Raw genomic sequence first — 17,849 nt, 5'->3', positions numbered from 1 at the left:
GAATATGTTTGTTAGAAATTTTTTGAACAACAATGTTGACTCAAGGTCCACAAGTGAATCCACATAAAAGACTTTCAAATGTGATGTTTGTAGTACAGAATAGTTTATTTTATTGTCAAATATGTACCGCTACATACACAAAATTTGTTTTCTGCTTTTAACCCGTCCCTGAGGAGCATTGGGCAGCCATGGTGTAGCGCCCAGGGAGCTGTTGGGTGAAGGGATATCCCACAGTGATGGCCTGGGGGAGGTTTGAACCAGTGGCCCTCTGATTACAAGCCCGCTTCCTTAAAGCTGGGGTTTGTAGAAAGGCGCACCCCTCTTGAACTAGTAACAAATGTATGAACTTTATCTTGTGCTATTGGAGAGTTTTTTCATGTTTTGGAGACGTGAAACATATCACTCGCTGCTGTGAGGGCAGTAAGAGGCTCAGAGTCACAGCTGCTGCTCAAACACAAGCAGCTAAGCAGCAGCTGATCTCAGCTGATCAGAGCAGACACACTCCATCCACACTGCAGATGAATTGGGTCTGTCCTTTCCACCTTAGATCATTTCTCACTCTCTCTCTGACTCGGGGCGGACTGTGCTGACAAAGCGGATTGCTCGCAGTCCACTGCACACACCGACTCTGCGGACAACATTGCTCCTGAACACGTTTGTGCCTTTATTCTGTTGCTTCTTCTCCTCGGTCTTCCTTTTTCCTCCTGATTCGCCATGTAACCCTATGCTAAAAACTGCATTAGAGACTTCAGATGGAATATAATTTGCCATGGGACTGTCCCTACCCTCAGCTCAGGGACGCGGATCAAGTTTTTTTGACCTGTTGGTTGTATGATCTCTGATTGGCTGAAGTCCAGCTTTGGATTACAATATAATAAGATATTTATAGACATTTTACCAAATAAAACCAAAAGAAACTTTCAAACTGCAGCTTTAACCACTATTGTTTTCAACATAATTCTCACCTCGCCAAACATAATCTACTTATGAGAGAAACAGTGGATGTGATGTTTGATCAGAAATCCCTGTCTAAAAGACAATCCCTTTAATTATGATAGTGTGGAAAATACAATTTCTTTGCTGTTGAAATTGTCAGTTTTGTATCCTGTATTTTTTTTCTTAATAATTCATTGTTTTTATTTTTTTTTAGCTAAATAGGTTTAGGTAATTGAAGTGTAGTTAGACTTTTTCAGTATGTTAATAGAGTTTTAGAGTGCAGTTTGTATTCATGATTTGTGTGTAGTTTTTCTTACTGTAAGTATGACTAAATATTTTAGGAAAATAGATTTTCCTTTGAATATTAAAGCCTAATCAGTGTTACTTTTTAAAAATTTGCTCTTAATTTTCCAAATAAATATTATTTGTAAACTAGTTACTAACTGGTAAAAATATTGGGATATGATTGTAAGCAGCGCGCAAACTCGGCATAGTTCCAGTGGTCTATTCTTGTGTCCCGGCTGTTTCCAGGAGAACAGCTTTGAAAACCTGGAAAAGGATGTTGTCCAGCCCAACACAATATAACCAGGAAGTAGGAGCAGTCACGCTCTTCAGTGACATTTCAGGGTCAGCTGAACAGCAGAAATGTATGAGGAAGCATACAAGTTAAATTCAGTGATAGAAACTATATATTTGAAATGAAATCATGCCATTAATGATCCATCTAAATTAAGTAGCTGATAAACCAATTGTGAGAAAATCAATTAGGGCAGAAGAGGAATTTGTTTTTGTGTAAAATGTTTATTATTCCAGATGTATCTTTGTGGGGAGAAATGATGTTTGTAGATCAATGTCCAAGAGAGATGCATTTGTTTGTAGAATTTGGATAGTTTGGAAGGGATTTTTCAATATTATAATTACATAATAGAAGAAAGTTTAAACCTCTTAATTTAGAGAAAACAAATTTTGGAATACAATTCCAAATCTAAGATGGGTTCTTGATGAATTGTTTCATGTATTATTTAAGGTGTAAAAGTCTAAAAAGTTAAGGCCACCCTTATCGTACGAGTTCATTATTACTGTTTTTTTAATATAGTGATTTTATTTCTCCATATTAATTTAAATAGCATCCTATCAATGTCTTTGGAGACCTTTTTATTGACATCAAGAGATGCCTTCAGCTTTAGTCAGTAAAATTCTACCTCTCAATGACAAATCTCTTTGTAGCCATTGACTAAAAATTTTCTGGGCTTTGTCAAAAACTTGAAGTTTTGGTTGCATCTGGTATCTTCATTTTCAGAGATGACAATTCCTAAAGTGATAGTCTTTTACCGGAATATTACAGATGGAAGGGATGTCACAATTTTCAAGAGCAAGTAATTCACATTTCTTTAAATTCAAGCAAAATCCAGATGCAGCAGAGAAATTATTTGTCAAATCAATAGAAATTGGTATCGGACAGATATCTTTTAAAAACAATGTTGTATCATCAGCCAGCTGGCTGATGATAACTTCATTACCTGCTATTGAGATGCCTTTAATTGGACTAAGCTTGAAAGAGTAACTGAGTACAGAGCAGAAAAAGATAAGGTGATACTGGGCATCCCTGCCTGACTCCACATTTTAGGAAGAATGGAGGAGAAGTACCAGCTTGCAATCTGATTGAGCAGTTTCCATTTGTGTACATTGTTTTGATAGCAGTGTTAAAGTATGAGCTGAAATCCAATTTTTCTAAGGCGTGAAATATGAATTTATGTTCAATTGTGTCGAAGGCCTTATACAAGTCTAAAAAGAGTATAAAGCTGTCATTGAATTATAAATCTGAATCAATTAACACTAGAAGTCCCACAGAGGTGTCAAATGAACTTTTTACCTATAAAACCCATAGAGGTGTCATTTGACCCAAAGAGAACACAAAAATTATTTATTTTTAATGACAGTGTGGTGTGAGAAATGTGCAAAAGAACAACTGTGATTTGTTTTCAATGGTTTTTATTTAGAAGAATCTCCTTCATCCTCTTATTGAGACTCGTGACATACTTGGCACTGCCACGGTATCTCTCTCCTACATTTGCCACATGTGTATTTGTGGCAATGAACACATCGCACAGTTGCGCGATTGCTCTTGCAGCAATGGTTGATCTGACACTTAGCCCTTTTCCCAGGGCCAGGTGTAGGCGGTTGTTGTTGGCGCAGTTGCTCTTTGAGTGCCTTCTTTTCACTCACATGAGAGTTAGCCAACTCTCTTGCTAGCTGAACCAGGAAGTCCACCCGTCTCTCCTGCACCCCGGTGCATGCTTGATAAAGCAGATGTGCATTGAGTGCCGCCATGTCGATCATGTTGTAGAACACGGCGACTGGCCATCGCCGTGTTCCTGTGCGCACACTGTACTCCCGCACCATCTGGTCCATCACATCCACTCCGCACTTTGTGGTGTTGTATTGGGTGATGGTGTTTGGCTTCCTTTTGATGGTTTCCTCAGTCTCAACCACGCTGTGCATGCTGCTGAGAATGTAGACGGTCTTTTTTCGTTTGGGCGCATACACCGTCAGCGTGGCACCAGTGGTGGAAAACACCTAAAAAAGAAGAAATTGTTGTTATTATAGCGGTTTTAAACACAATGACACACTCAGAGGTGTTGATGGAATAAAAAAGACCAACAACATACCTGAGTGGTGAATTCCTTGCGGTCCATCTTTCTAGTTGACTGAGGAATTTCCCGGCGAATCTTGTTGACTGTCCCGAGGATGGTGGTTTTCCGGCTGAGCAGTCGTCGTGCAAGTGTCAGTGATGTAAAGAAATTGTCCGTGGTGACCGTCCTGCCTTTGTCCATAAATGGTTCCATCAGCTTCATCACCACACTCTCAGAAAGTCTCTCCTCACTGGGACGACTGGGGTCCTTTCCAAGATATGGGAGGACATTGCAGATGTACTTTGTTTTCAAATCACAAGCCACCCAAAACTTTATGCCAAATTTGTCGGGTTTTGTTGCAATGTACTGCAGGAAACAGCAGCGAGTCTTCGATGGGAAAAGCTGTTCATCAATTGTGATGTGTCGACCAGGGTTGTAGCATGTGATGCAGTTGGTAACAAACGATCCCCACACATCCGAAATTGCAGCAAACTTATCTGTCTGCACTCGCTCACTGCGCGTAAACATGTCATCAAATCGTAGGTGACGCATGATGTCTTGGAAACGGTTTCGTGACATAATTCCAGTGATAAGTGGGTTTCCCAGGCATGCTGACCAGCTGTCACGCAGAGATGGAACCTTGGTCACCCCCCTCAAAATAATAACAGAAATAAATGCCATTAGTTCATGGAGGATCATGAACCAGTCCGTCTGCTCCGTTTGCCGTGCATGCTGAATAGTCCATTCTTGAATGGGACGGAGCATGCCAACAGTAATGAAACAGAGGAAGCTCTGAAGGCGACTCCTGATTCTTCTTCTGGCCTTTGCTGTTGGCTCTCCATCTGCAGCGTACGGTTCCATTGGAGTGAAACGGAGAATTGTACCCACATGTTCTTCATGCCACACTGTGCCCTCTTTCGCCGTCTCTGTGGGCTCACTCTCCAACCGAGCTCTCTTTTCCAGATGAGGAGCAGTCGCGTCATCTGCAATGTGAACAAATTCAAATTATTCTTTTCTTCGGTTTTAAATAAAAATAAAGTCAGGAAATGAAAATAGGATGTTTGGGAAATCTAACCTGAAGACAGCTCAGAGTCCGAATCCGAATTTGGCTGAAGGTTTATGTCCTCCCCATCTGAGTCACAAGGGTTTGCATTGTTCAGGATCAATTCCAACGCTTCTTGAGTGGTAAACCTTCTCTGCATTTTGAGTAGAATAAGTGTGGAGTGTCAGCAGGTGGAAGCAGCCAGCTATTTATTCCCCACAGCACAAAAGGCTGCATGACAACATGGTATTCCAGTGGTGTCCAATTCCGGTCCTCGAGGGCCGCTAATCAGCACACCTTATTCAAATGATCATCCAGCTCTGCAGAAGCCTGATAATCATTTGAACCAGGTGTGTTGGAAGAGGTGACTCTGTTTCTTTCAATGTTTGTAGTCTGTGTTTGTTCTCCCCCAGCATCAAGCAGAACGAGTTAATAAACGGGGCATTGTGACTTTAGCTTCCAGGGCACTTCCCCCTAACATTCCAGACTTCCATTGTTAGAGTCAGGCTCTCCCCCCTGCTGATTTCTCAGGTGATTCATTTACAAATTAATAGAGGCAAATTGTAGCCATCAGAGTCGTCAGTTTGGTCCTAGAGTTCATTTGACCCTGCTCTGGGACTTCTGGGGGGATATAGAAATCCCTGGGACTTCTAGTGTTAAATCAAGAACTAATTTTATATTATTTGAGATATGTCTGTTTCTCGTGAACCTGGATTGAGTTTCATCAATAATGTACTCTAAAACTGTTTTTATTTTTCTAGCAAAAATCAGTGTAAATATTTTATAATCATTTAATAAGAAGATTGGGTGCTATTTGTCAATGAGGAGTAAATCTTTCTTTGGTTTTGGTATTAGGGTTATTAGGCTTTGGGTCAAGGTGGGGGGCTGGGATTCATTACACACACATTCTACAAAAAGGCCAAGGAGGAAGGGTGCAAGTTCTTTAGAGAATGTTTTATAGAAATCAGAAGTGACACCATCCGGCCCTGGACTCTTGTTGGGCTTGAGGCGTTCAATAGCAAAAATAACTTCCTGTAATGTCAGTGGTTTGTCACAAGATTCTTTCAAATCAGTGTTGATCACTTTAGTTTCTGTTAGAGACCCCAAAAAACGATAAGTAGATTCTTCATTATATTTTGATTCATAAAGTTTAAAAATCTGAGCAATATTTTGCTATTTTTTAGGGTCATCTGTAATGTCTTCATTAATATTTAATTTTTGTATTATGTTATTTTTAGCATTGAGTTTTTCAAATTGAAAAAAATAAGCGGTATTTTGCTCCCCTTCCTCCAACCATCTTCTCCTTCTGACAAAAGCGCCCTCTGCCTTAAATTTATAAATGTCATCCAATTTGTTTTGTAGGTCATTTAATTGTTTGTGTTCACTTTCAGTTACACTTCCAGGTTTTTAGCGATGTGATTTTTGAGATTGTCTTCTTCCTCAGCTGTTTTAGCCTTAGTGATCAAAGTTCCATAAGCTTTCATCTTAATTTTATTTGTCATTAATCATTAATGTAAAAAAAAAATGCGACCAGTTAAAATGTTCACTCGCACACACTGAAAACATACCCGCATATGCAACCATTTTGGTCACAGTCTCGAGCCCTGAGTAAGCCTTTAGCATGTCATCTTGGTGAAAGAATCAGTTTTAAGTGTGAGAAGCCACATCAGCGGATGAAGTGTCCATAGGCGACCGATCAAACTGCTCTAAACGAACCTCCTTTCCATCAATAATGACACGTGTACCTGCAAAATGAGCCTTCTTTCCATCTTTCTTTGTTGCTTTGTCATCAGCAATCAAATCTTCAGCAAACCTCAGTCTATTATTTTTGAGGTCGTCGCTCTTTTTTGCCGATTTTTTGTGTATTTGTGAAGCTGATAATAGTCGTCCTGGGCCTGTTTGAAGTCCTCTGGTATCTGCCTAGGTGATGAACAATGTTGATGTCCTCTTTAATTTTTAGTTGTGAGCCAAGACAGCACAGCAGATTTTGATAACCTCTGTTTTCTGGGTTACCTTCAGGGACGCCATGGAGTCTGAGGTTCCATCTCCGTTGATACCTTTCAGCCTCATTGAGCTTAAGTTGCAGTTCTGTTATCTGCTGGCCATATCTTGCACTGGTAGTTTTGACCTCTCTTATATCTGCCTTAAGTGTCTCAACTTCAGCAAATGCGAAGTCAATTGACTTTTTCAGGGCTTCAATGCTTACTGTATTCCTGGTGATCATGCCTTCCAAGTTGTCTGCTCGTTGATTTATTACAGCTACAATATTGGACTTTACCTCTGCTAAAGACATCTCAGCTTTTTGTTTTTTATCTTTTGGCTTGATCAGTGTATCAGAAGCAGAGGCTGGTAGAGGTAGAAGATCAGTATCTTCATTACAAGCTGTGAAATCATGGTCAGTGCTAGCATAAGTAGCTGCAGGGATGCACATGGTAGCAGCTGGAGAGCTTGCTGGAGTCTTATTAGCTTTTAGATGAACTCCAAAATTCATACTCTCTTTATGAGTAGGAGGTGCTTTCTCTTTGCATTTCATCATACCTTGCTCCTGTCGTATTGTGTGCCGTCCACGTCCGTAAAAATTGACAAGCCAGTATTGGAGTGCTGGGAGATGTTCACGCTCTATTTGTAGGCATTTGAAGTAGCATGTAGGGGTCACAGAGTAAAAATGTGGGATAGAGATCCGACAAATTGCTCAGCTACCAAAGTTTGTGTCTATCGTGGTTGCCATCTTGGTCCACTCTCTTTCTTCTTCTTTCATCCCACTGATACAGGGGTTATACTGGCATTTGTAACAGATCCAGGACTCGTTCCAGCAGCTCATCCTGTGATCCTAACTACACTTTGGACACCTCTGTCTCCCTGTCGACAGGACCCAGCACCGATGTTTGAGAATGGAACCAGGTCAGAGCAATGGGGTTAATCCACCAATTACTGCACAATTTGTGATGCCGTGGTTCATGGGGGCTGCACTCATGTCCAAATTTAGTTGAGAAAAAGCTAAATTTGTAGAATGGAGAGCTCAGGTAGAGGCTTTCACGGCAAATTTGCGGTTGACCTCATTTGGAGACATGATTTATTGCTCTGGTTGAGTGATAGAGTCCAGGCGAGGCATTGATGATTTTATAAAAAAGGTTTATTATAAAACTAAATAAAAAAGAGTACAAAGATGGACGAAATTAGTGACCGCCCGGGCGGACGTCCGATGATCGAGTGGCCCACAGTTCTAACTCATCACGTATATTCCCCCTCAGTCCCCCTCCCTCCTCCCCACAGGAGATAAAGAGGACAGAGGAGGTGAAAGAAGAGAGTGAAAAGAGACAGTTTCTTCTTTAGGTCAAAACAGCCAGTTCTCTGGTATCTCCTGATTGTCGTGAGTGTTGGAGGTGTGTACGTGTATGGTGTTTGTGTGTATGAATGGATGTGTATTGGGTGTGTATGTGTGACTATGTGAGTGTGTGTAGGCATGTGAGTGTGTGATGCCTCCGTGTCTGAGGGATAAGATGTGTTTTGGGAAGCTGACCTCGAGAAGAGAGCAGAAAACATGAGACAGCAGAAATGAAAAGTCTCAACTTAAAGCCTTAAAAAGAATAAGGTCTATGAGTAAATATGTTAATAAACATAACTAACAATTTTGCCCTGACAAGGCCATGCTCAGAGCCCAGGGGCTAAGCCAACAACAACAAGCCGACTTTGTTTTAGGTGCATTGGAAGGAGAGCCAAAACGATAAATATTGCTAATAGGTAATGATAAACGGGATACGGGACAAAAAGTTTTAGATTTATTTTTATTCTATCTCTCGGAACCACCATTTACACAACACACACTTCAGGTCCCACACATCACTAGTCCCCCTGGGAACTGGTAACTACCAGCCCATACATTCATGTTGTACATCAGCTCCCAGTACATCTCCCCTCTTTTAGTTGTTTGATTTTTTATGATTTTAATTATTATTTATTAAGGGCTTAACTTAACACACCCCATAAACAACTCTAACATTGCACATGCATAAGGAACATGAAACTTGAATATTCCACATTCCATCAATCACCTTTGTATTATTTCTCTTCTGCCACGTTCCGTCCCGGTAGCTCGCTCTCCACCACTCTCAGTCTCTAACTGCAGGCGCGTAGCATTAGCTTGGCTCCAAACGGGACATACGTGCCTTGCACTCCGCGGGTATTTACACACCCCGACAGGGAAATAAATGTCCTCCGAATGTCCGACAAGACGGGATTCAGTGCACTTCTGACACCATGTGCTATGCCGTGCTCAGGCATTTATAAATAAGAGACAGGCAGCGGGTCTGTTTCTTAGTTCACTCCTTTTATTCTATCTCTCGGAACCACCATTTACACAACACACACTTCCGGTTCCACACATCACTAGCCCCCCTGGGAACTGGTAACTACCAGCCCATACATTCCTGTTGTACTTCAGCTCCCAGTACAGGCATAGGCGAAAGGGGTTATCGAAATCGATGCTGCCCAAATAAAAGACCCAGAACACAGAATTTTCAGGGTCCCCTACAGCTGAGGGCCAAGCAGTGGGGGTAGTGACCCAGAAGGGAGAGCCCACGTCTTCAATGTCTACACTGGAGAGGGTGGCCCTAATTGGTGAATGTCCTGATGTGGTGGTTGCTATCAATGGGAAACCTATCTCTTTTTTGTTGGACACAGGATCCCAGGTCACCCTCATGAGCCAAATACTGTTGCCTGATCAGACACCTTGGGGGGATGGGTGTGACCCAAGCAGAACAGGTACCGTGGCATGGAATTAGAGGTTTTCCAAGGAATTAGAGGTTTTGCAAGTTCTTATCCCACCACAGGAGAATCATGAGGGTGGAAGCAATACCACCAGAAGATGGGTCATCCTGGCAGTGAGAGAACCCTGGCGCTGTTCGACAAAGGTGCAACTGGCCCCGGATGACCAGGAGATCAAGGAGTGGACAGCAGCATGTTGGCACTGTTTAAGTGCCAAAGCTGGACCAGAGGTACGAGCCCCTTTAATGCCGATTAAAACCTCTTACCCATTTGAAGTAGTAGGACTGGATTATTTGTCTATTGGCTGCCCTGGGGAACAACACCCCTGTATCTTGGTAATAATGGACCCTTTTTTCAAAGTACTCCTTTGCAGTGCCGACCAAGGACCAATCGGCAAGCACAACAGCACGGGCCTTGCACACCAGCATGATACAGACTTTCGGCTGTCCAGAACGGATCCTCACGGATAGAGGTGGCGCTTTTGAGTCAGCATTAATGGGGGAGTTGTGCCAACTGTATGGATGTCAAAAGAGCCGTACTATGGCCTATCACCCGCAAGGAAATGGAGCCTGTGAGAGGTTTAATCAAATTCTGCTGAAATTGCTGTCGTCTTTAGTGAGACAGACCAAGCCCAATGGCACAGTAAACTGCCTGCCCTGCTTCAAGCTTTTAATAACACTGTGCACAGCACCACTGGTCTAACCCCACACTATGTAGTCTTTGGTAGGCATGCGTGCCTTCCCATAGACTGGACCCTTGGCTTGAGGCCAGCAGCACAGCCACAGACCTTACAGGGGTAGGTCCACCAGCACAATAAAACATTTTATAGACTGACGGAACTGACCGTCAGCACAAGCGTGCTTAACCTATCAAAGGCGTTCCTGGGACATCAGGCGGGAACAAAAGGAACATTGAGGAGACAATCAGGGTGTGGCAGATAAAGGACATCACAAGAGGAGCAGGCAGAGGACTCCAGGAGAAATTATGCATGGAAAGGAGACAATCCTCCCCACAGATCTGGAGACACACAGGCAATAGGACGCAGAGGTGGTGGATCATCGGATGGATACTGATGTGCGCACAAACAGCTGAGTAAAGGAATGTGTTCTATCCTTCTGTGCAAAAGGCTGAGCACGGTGCCTGTGTGTTGCTTCTCCTAAGGAGCTGTTTTGACAGCGCGTCGCTGTCAAAAAAGATGTTGTGATCCCGGAAGAGAGAGTGCCACGCCTACACCACTGCGGACCCATCCAGAGTAGCCGTTGGAGACGTGCGAAGGACGAGGACTGATACACGCATGAATAGCTGAGTAAAGTAGCGCGTTCTATCTTTGAGCATAAGCCGAGCACGGTGGCCCTGTGTTGCTTCTCCTGAAGTGGACGTAACTGCGCTATGCTAACTGCTATACACAAGTTCACAGTAAATCGATGCCATTTGACCGCTGCTGCTACGTTCTCTAGCGAGTGGGCGGGATAACACTACACGCAGGATGACAGCGCCAGAGATGATAGAGAAACTTTTTTTGCAGAAAAATGACAGCTTTTTAAAGATTCTTTGTGTTTCTGTGTTTCCAACACAAACAACAGATGTGCTGTCGTGTCATGAGATATATCTTGTTGGGAGAGTATGGAGGCTATATTAAATAATTGTTTAAGTTTCTTTAATGGTGTTTTTTACGATGTTGATTTTGTTAAATGGCTAAATGCTTGTTCATGTGGATCTTTTTGGGTTTTTTCTTTCTTATTATGAATTTTATAATTTGATAAGCGCATTGAGATGACTTTGTTGAAAATTGCTTTATACAAATAAAATTGATTTGAATTGAATTAACACTTGCCAGCAGAAACATATGAAATTGTCATTGGTGGTCTCGATTTGCAACGTGCCTACCCAACCCTAGTGGTCACGGCACGTCACTTACAACAGTAATGTAAAAGGAATCTCCATAGCCAATATATTTATTTTTATTAGCCAGCTGGATGATGATACTACACTTTTTCTAAAGGATGCAAGTCAGATATCTATTGCTCTTAAAATTGTTATTGACTTTACTAAAGACTGTAATACTCGCTTTATCTGTAACATTGTAAAAGAGGAAGTTAAATATTTAGGAATTCTAATGACTAAAAATCAAAAGACGAGGTGCATCATAAATTTTACACCAATTATCCAAAATACCCAGAAGAAGCTAAATCAATGGCTACTAAGGGACTTATCTTTGAAAAATTAATAACTAAAACAGAGGGAATCTCATGAATGACAATTGATGCTATATCGCTTCACTTAGATAATAAAACCAGTACACACACTTTATTTCTAGATACAAGCTTGAAGTGTCTCTTTTTTTTTTTTTTTTTTTTTTTTTTTTGAGTGTCTCTTGAGGAATTTTCTTTGGTCACAAAAGCCATTCCTTCTTGTACTGTAATGCTTTTTCGATCCAGTCGCACAACCTTAACTGTTCCTATTTCTGTTTCTTATTCAACTGACTCCCCAGTAGGGAATATACTGTATGCTTTTCATCATCCCAAAAGAATAAAAGAAAAAAAAAAACGTAGATTTTTCAAAAAAGACATTGTCACCACTCCCTTTGTTATTGGATACTGGAGCCGCTTCACTAATGATATCAACTGGGAAAAGGTCTGGATGCACCCCAAGTTTTTAATCACTAATGAGGTTAAGGAGGTGTCTTACAAAATCATACACAAATATTATCCAGCTAACTATTACATGCAAAAATTCAAAAAGGACTTTAATACTAACTGCTCCTTCTGTAACTCACATGCAGAAACAGTTGTTCATCTCTTCTGGCTTTGCACAAAGCAAATTTGGGCAGTTTTTATCCATAAATGTAAATATGCTAAGAAAATCCCCTCATTTGTATTCTTTCAGAAAGATGTTGAACTTTATTTTAAATGTATTGCCACGACTGTTTAACACTGATCTCCTCCTGCTGTGCCTCTTATTTGTTTTTCATGTTCCTTCCATGTACCCCCTTTTATTGTTGTTTTGTTTGTTTTTGGTTTTTTTGCTTTTGAAGAAGTTGAAAGTTTAGTTTTTTATTCTCATCAAGAGTTTGTATTTTTTGCAAATGTTCAATAGAAGTTAAATAAAAGAACAGGTTTTAATTATTTTTTATTATTATTATTTTTAATGAATATAAAGGTTTTAATAATTTTGTTTCTTTATGTACAATAATACAAAGTTAAACAATTAGACATGTTCACTTAATCTGTCATGAGTGCTTGATTTTAGTAAGTGGTGGGAACTGTAGAGTGAAGCGGAACCTTTGTGTGGGAGGCGTTCCCCTCAGGTTGGGTTTTACGGTGGAACTTCCTGTTTCCTCTCAAACGCAATCTTGATGTGAGTCCATCGTCTTCATTGCTTTCACTCAATACTACTTTTTTTCAGGTCAGTTTTGCTGAAATGTTTCACACATTCTACAGTAAGGCCATTATTACCTAATGAGTTATCAGTATGTTGTACTGTTATAGAAGCTACTGGTGCTTATTGGACAATGTTTGGAAGTTTGTGTGTTTTTTATTTTTTATTTTATGCAAACAATACATATACATTTTAAATCAGGGTACAAGGCACATTAATACACTCTGGCACTCGTTGGAGAAGTAAACAATGACATTTTGATTTCTTTCAAAAATTTTGGCTGCTTTTTTGGTATGTTGTTTGATTAAGTTAAGAGACTGGAAGTAGGTAGTGAACCAAATAATAAACACATTACACATAGGAGTAGAGTTTTTCCATTTACAAGTATGAATAAAATATTTACCCATTAAAAGAACAACATTTATAACATCAAAGATACGTGAGTCCAAATTGTCCATGAAATAAATATTGCCTTTGGAAGAAAAGGGTGGTACATTGATTTTTAGAGACAACCAGCAGTGAATGTCAGTCCAAAAAACATTTGTCTTTACACAACTAAAAAAATAAATGTTCAATTGTTTCTGTGGAGGATAAACAGAAAGTGTAGGGTTCAGTATCAAAATTGAATCTTTATGCATAAAATCATTAATAGGGTGTATGCCAGCAATAATCCTAAAATGTGTTTCTTTGACTTTTGGGGCAATAGGGAAAGATAAGTAAAAAGAAAAAGGTTTGTGTTTAAATTAGGTCATGTCTAATATTTCTATTAAAATTGCAAAACATCAGCTTGGGTAACAATTTTGTTGTTGAATTTTTTTTTTATCAACAAGATTAACTTGATCAATAGTTAAAGTAGGCAGTGAGGTTGTGATATCAGATGCAAGCATATTGTTCTGAATGAGTCTGAGAAAAGGAATGGGAACGGCATTACAGACCTTGTTGTAGCCATTAAGAGAAATCTGTACATATACTTATACTTGTTAATGAAAGCCTCATATGATAAAGAGACCATCAGTGTGCAACAAGTCATATCATATATAAAACAAACATCATTTTTGTACCAATCACTTTTAAACAGAGATTTCTTGTTAACAGTCACAACTCGATTACTCCACAACACCTCCACAATATTTATAATCTTTAACTAATTGTGCCCTTCGAATATAATGTGTTTTGTTTTTTCAGATACATTTAAAAAGTAATTTAAATAGTTGATTTAATTGTCTTTGGGGGGGCAAAAAGTGATTAACAGGGATAAATTAGTCTTGACAGGCCTTCAGTTTTGGATAATAAGATGCAACCCATAATAGACAAATCATGAGTTAGCCAATGGTTTCTGTACAGTGTTCAATCGAGGAGTAATATTCACATTTTCACGCTCAAAGTTTTTGCTTATATTCAGACCCAGATATTTTACTTCTTTTTTAATGGGTATATTGTCAATACTCTTTTGATCAATATCATGAACTGGTAGAATTTCACATTTATTAATATTTAAAGTCAAACCTGATGCTCCAGAAAATGACTTTATTGTGTTAATTTGTGGGGGTACCATGTATTTATTTTTTAGAAGTAAAACTGTATCATCCGCAAACTAATTATTTTGTATTCCCTATCCAATATTTGAATGCCTTTTATGCCTGGGGAGTTTTTTTTTTTTTTTTTGAAGAGAACAGCAAGAAGTTCAGCTGCAATAATAAACAATAGGGGGCTTATCGGACATCCTTTTCGTATACCACGATTTACTGCAAAACTTTCGGAAGGACCTTGGCTGAGAGTGACACTGCTATTTATATCTCTATAGAGCATTCTGACAATGTTACCAAATTTGTCACCAAAGCCAAACATTTCTAAAGCCTTGAAAAGGAAAGGGTGTTCCAGAGAATCAAACGCTTTGGAAAAGTCCAGGAAAACAATTAAACTATCCTGTGGGACCACATGGTTATAATCCAGAATGTTCTGGATTAAGTGGGTATGATTATGGATATGATGTCCTTTAATGAAAGCTGATTGTGTTTCATCAATAATTTGGTTTATTTGTAGTCACAACATAGGAGTGTGATTGGCTTCCAGTTATCTAATAATAATTTCTTTATTTGGTTTTGGCAGTAATTAAATTATAACCCTCATAGTTGGGGACAGCATTTGTTTGTCTATACAATCATTGAGCATTTCTTTTAAATCATCCCAGAAAAATTAGTAAAATTCTGCTGTAATACCCTTGGGGCCCGGAGATTTTCCATCTGCCATTTATGAAATTGCTATATTAATCTCTTCCATCGTGATTTCTGATTCAGTAAGATCTTTTAAATTATAATTTATTTTGGAAGTCATATCCTTTATAGAATCAAAGAAAGAGTTTGCTTCTTGGGTTGAATAATTAAATGTTTATGACTTCTGGATTTTCAGTTATCGTGTTGTCAATATTCAATTTAGTGAATTTTTTTTTTTTGTACTGTATTTTTTCTAAATTAAAGAAGTAGGTCAAATTTTTTTCCCCCTCTTCGATCCATTTTGCTCTTGAACAGATGAATGCTCCTTTAGCTTTCTTTAAGTAAAAACCATCTAATTTAGATTTTAACTGGTTTAGTTCTAAAACATTTTCATCACCTAATTGTGGTATGTTACATAAGGAATTTATTTTATAGATAATTTCAGTTTGCTGTTGTCTTTTTGAATTAGCCCTTATTTTCCCCTCTTCAATACTTAACTGTCTCACTTTATATTTTAACCATTCCCACTTACTGGTAGGTGAGAAATCAGTCATTGTTTTTATTTCCAGTATTAATTTATTGATATTATTCACAAAGAGTCTGCTTCCTAAAAGGTTGCTATTAAATTTCCATTGAATCATCCTTGGTTTTGGTATGATATTATCAAAGGCAATAGAAAATTTAATAACACATTGATCAGTAAGAGGGGAAGGGAAAATATCACACTTCAAGGCCAATGGATCAAGCTATTAGATATCAACCAATAGTCAATTCTTGAACAGAGGGAATTTTCCAGGATAATTTTTTCTCCAAATATCATACAAATCAAGAGGATTACAAAAATCTGTAATAATGTAATTAAACTGCTGGGAATTTTGATGTGCAGGGAACCTGTCCACTCTGTCATTTGGTACTATAATAAAATATCCTCCGACAATAACTTTATCAGTTAAAAACATACTTTTCCAATCCTCAATCATATTCTTTAGGTTGTTAAATAGTTTTTTGTTTTTGGTATTATTGTTGAAGCCATACACATTTACTAAAATATATCTGTCATTTATTTCAGTACTAACCATCAACCTTTATCACTTTTGTGGCCAACAATTTTGCCTCTAAACTGATGAAAAAAAATTGCTACTCCTGCTGAATGTTTTGTACCATGAGGGAAAAAAACATCACTTCCCCATTGGGTTTTCTAAAAAATCAATTCACCTACTGTTGAATGTGTCTCTTGAAAGAAAAAAACAATTAACCTTTGGATGTTCCTTGCAAAAAATAAAAATAGCCTTGCGTTTTGTGCCATTTCTAAAACCTTGAATAGTCAAAGAAAATAATGATAACACCATTAAACGTAGTTCAGAAACCTAGTTTAGCTTATAACGGGGCTTGGAACAATGAAAACATTTACCTTCAAAACAGTCGTTTTTCAGACATTACCTTAAGATATATTGATACTCAACTGCAGTTCAGTCTTTAGAACACCATGTTGAAGCGCTGACTTGTCTTTAGAAAGTAACAAGTGAAGAATGATGTCATCCTGTAACTTGTTTTCCATTGACGAAAGCGTATCCATCCTTTAGAAATGCCTTCAGCCCCCTCTATCGCGCCTCTTCCACTCTCTGCCACAGGCGGAGGCGTGACTCTCTATCCTCCTCGCAGAAATCCTCACGAAAGTGAATATTCATCTCTTTACAGACCTTTGCGTTTTTGGACAGCTTCCAAACCTTGTCGCGTACCACTCTCATCCCAAACTGAATGATGATTTGTCTGTCGTTTTACCTCTCGGACTCACTCGGTGCACTGTGTCAACAGTATTATGGAGCTGTGTACTCCATTGAGCCATAGGGACCACCTCCTCTTGTAGCGTGCATGTTCCAGACACATCTCCCAGAGAGCCACATTCTCTTTCTGAAGCAAATCCGTCTTTGACTTGAGGCGATTTATATCTTCAGCAATGCTCTTTAAGGCTGTTGGAGAATTTGGTGGTCATTTAGAGATACTTTCTCTGTAGTTGTTGCTTCTTCTGTCTCTCTTTGCTGGTCTGTGTCTGATCATTCAATATCTTCAACCGTTCAGGCTGGGTCATCTACAGCTAGCAGTGCATAGCTGTGTTTTTTGCTAACAGCAGTTATCCTTTTGGTTGGAAAAAAAGTAAGAGGAAGGAAGGGAATGGTCCTCTTTCCAGTGAAAAAAGTGTTGAAAAAACTTTTAAAGATGTTCTTGGTAAGTCTGAATTGTCTTTTAGAGTAAATATGAAGGTTTTAAATCAAGTTATCTTTTGAGCCTTAAAAGTTAAACTGTTCACTCCGCCATCTTGAAAAGCCCCCAATCATGTTTGGAAATGTGTTGCCGGTGTGACAGTTTGAGTTTAGCTCGTGCTGAGATCGATTATGAGCATGCACACTACCGGAAAATGAATTTTTGTTTGTTCCGCTGTGAGTTTTGCTACTTCCGCCGTGCTGAGATTGAAAATTCAATTTCAAAGCCAATGTTATTTGACGAGTGCTGAATGGATCCTTTTTTTGGGAAAAAATTTACAACTGCTCAATATACGAGACAGGAGAGGTTCCAACGGTAATTTATTTTCTGAAAAAACATGATTATAATATACATTGCAATAAATAAAAGTTAACCTAATGTAACTTTGCAATAATAAGCTGTTATACAAGAACATGACTGACGCGATAGGAAGCAATGTTGCAGCCTTACCCTTGGTCTTCGGTTTAGTAAAAATTGACTGCTTTGCTGCCAGCTGTGCTTTCAATTTGTGCACTTTTGTGGTGTATAAAGGCATTTTTGCAGGGAAATCCTTCTCGTACATTCCGTGCACAGTTTTAAAATGCAGCTCCAGATTCCGTTTCTTTGCCAACGCCACCGTTG

General features: G+C 39.2%; 1 protein-coding gene across 6 annotated transcripts in view; it reads left to right on the top strand.

Annotated features, from left to right (window-relative positions):
* The first annotated feature begins 12,696 nt into the window (after positions 1–12,696).
* LOC114460136 (gastrula zinc finger protein XlCGF26.1-like) overlaps positions 12,697–17,849 on the top strand; it is a 34,816-nt gene continuing 29,663 nt past the window's right edge. For 5 of the 6 annotated variants that reach the window (XM_028442207.1, XM_028442201.1, XM_028442204.1 and 2 more), the window contains exon 1: positions 12,703–12,780. The gene's annotated coding sequence lies outside the window, so the exon portion shown is untranslated. Of the gene's footprint in view, positions 12,781–17,849 lie in introns of all 6 variants that reach the window. The other variant, XM_028442191.1, reaches the window with a different exon arrangement.

This window comes from Gouania willdenowi, chromosome 3 (assembly GCF_900634775.1).
Source record: "Gouania willdenowi chromosome 3, fGouWil2.1, whole genome shotgun sequence".
Lineage (NCBI taxonomy): Eukaryota > Metazoa > Chordata > Actinopteri > Blenniiformes > Gobiesocidae > Gouania > Gouania willdenowi.
This window is presented reverse-complemented; position numbering and strand designations above follow the sequence as displayed.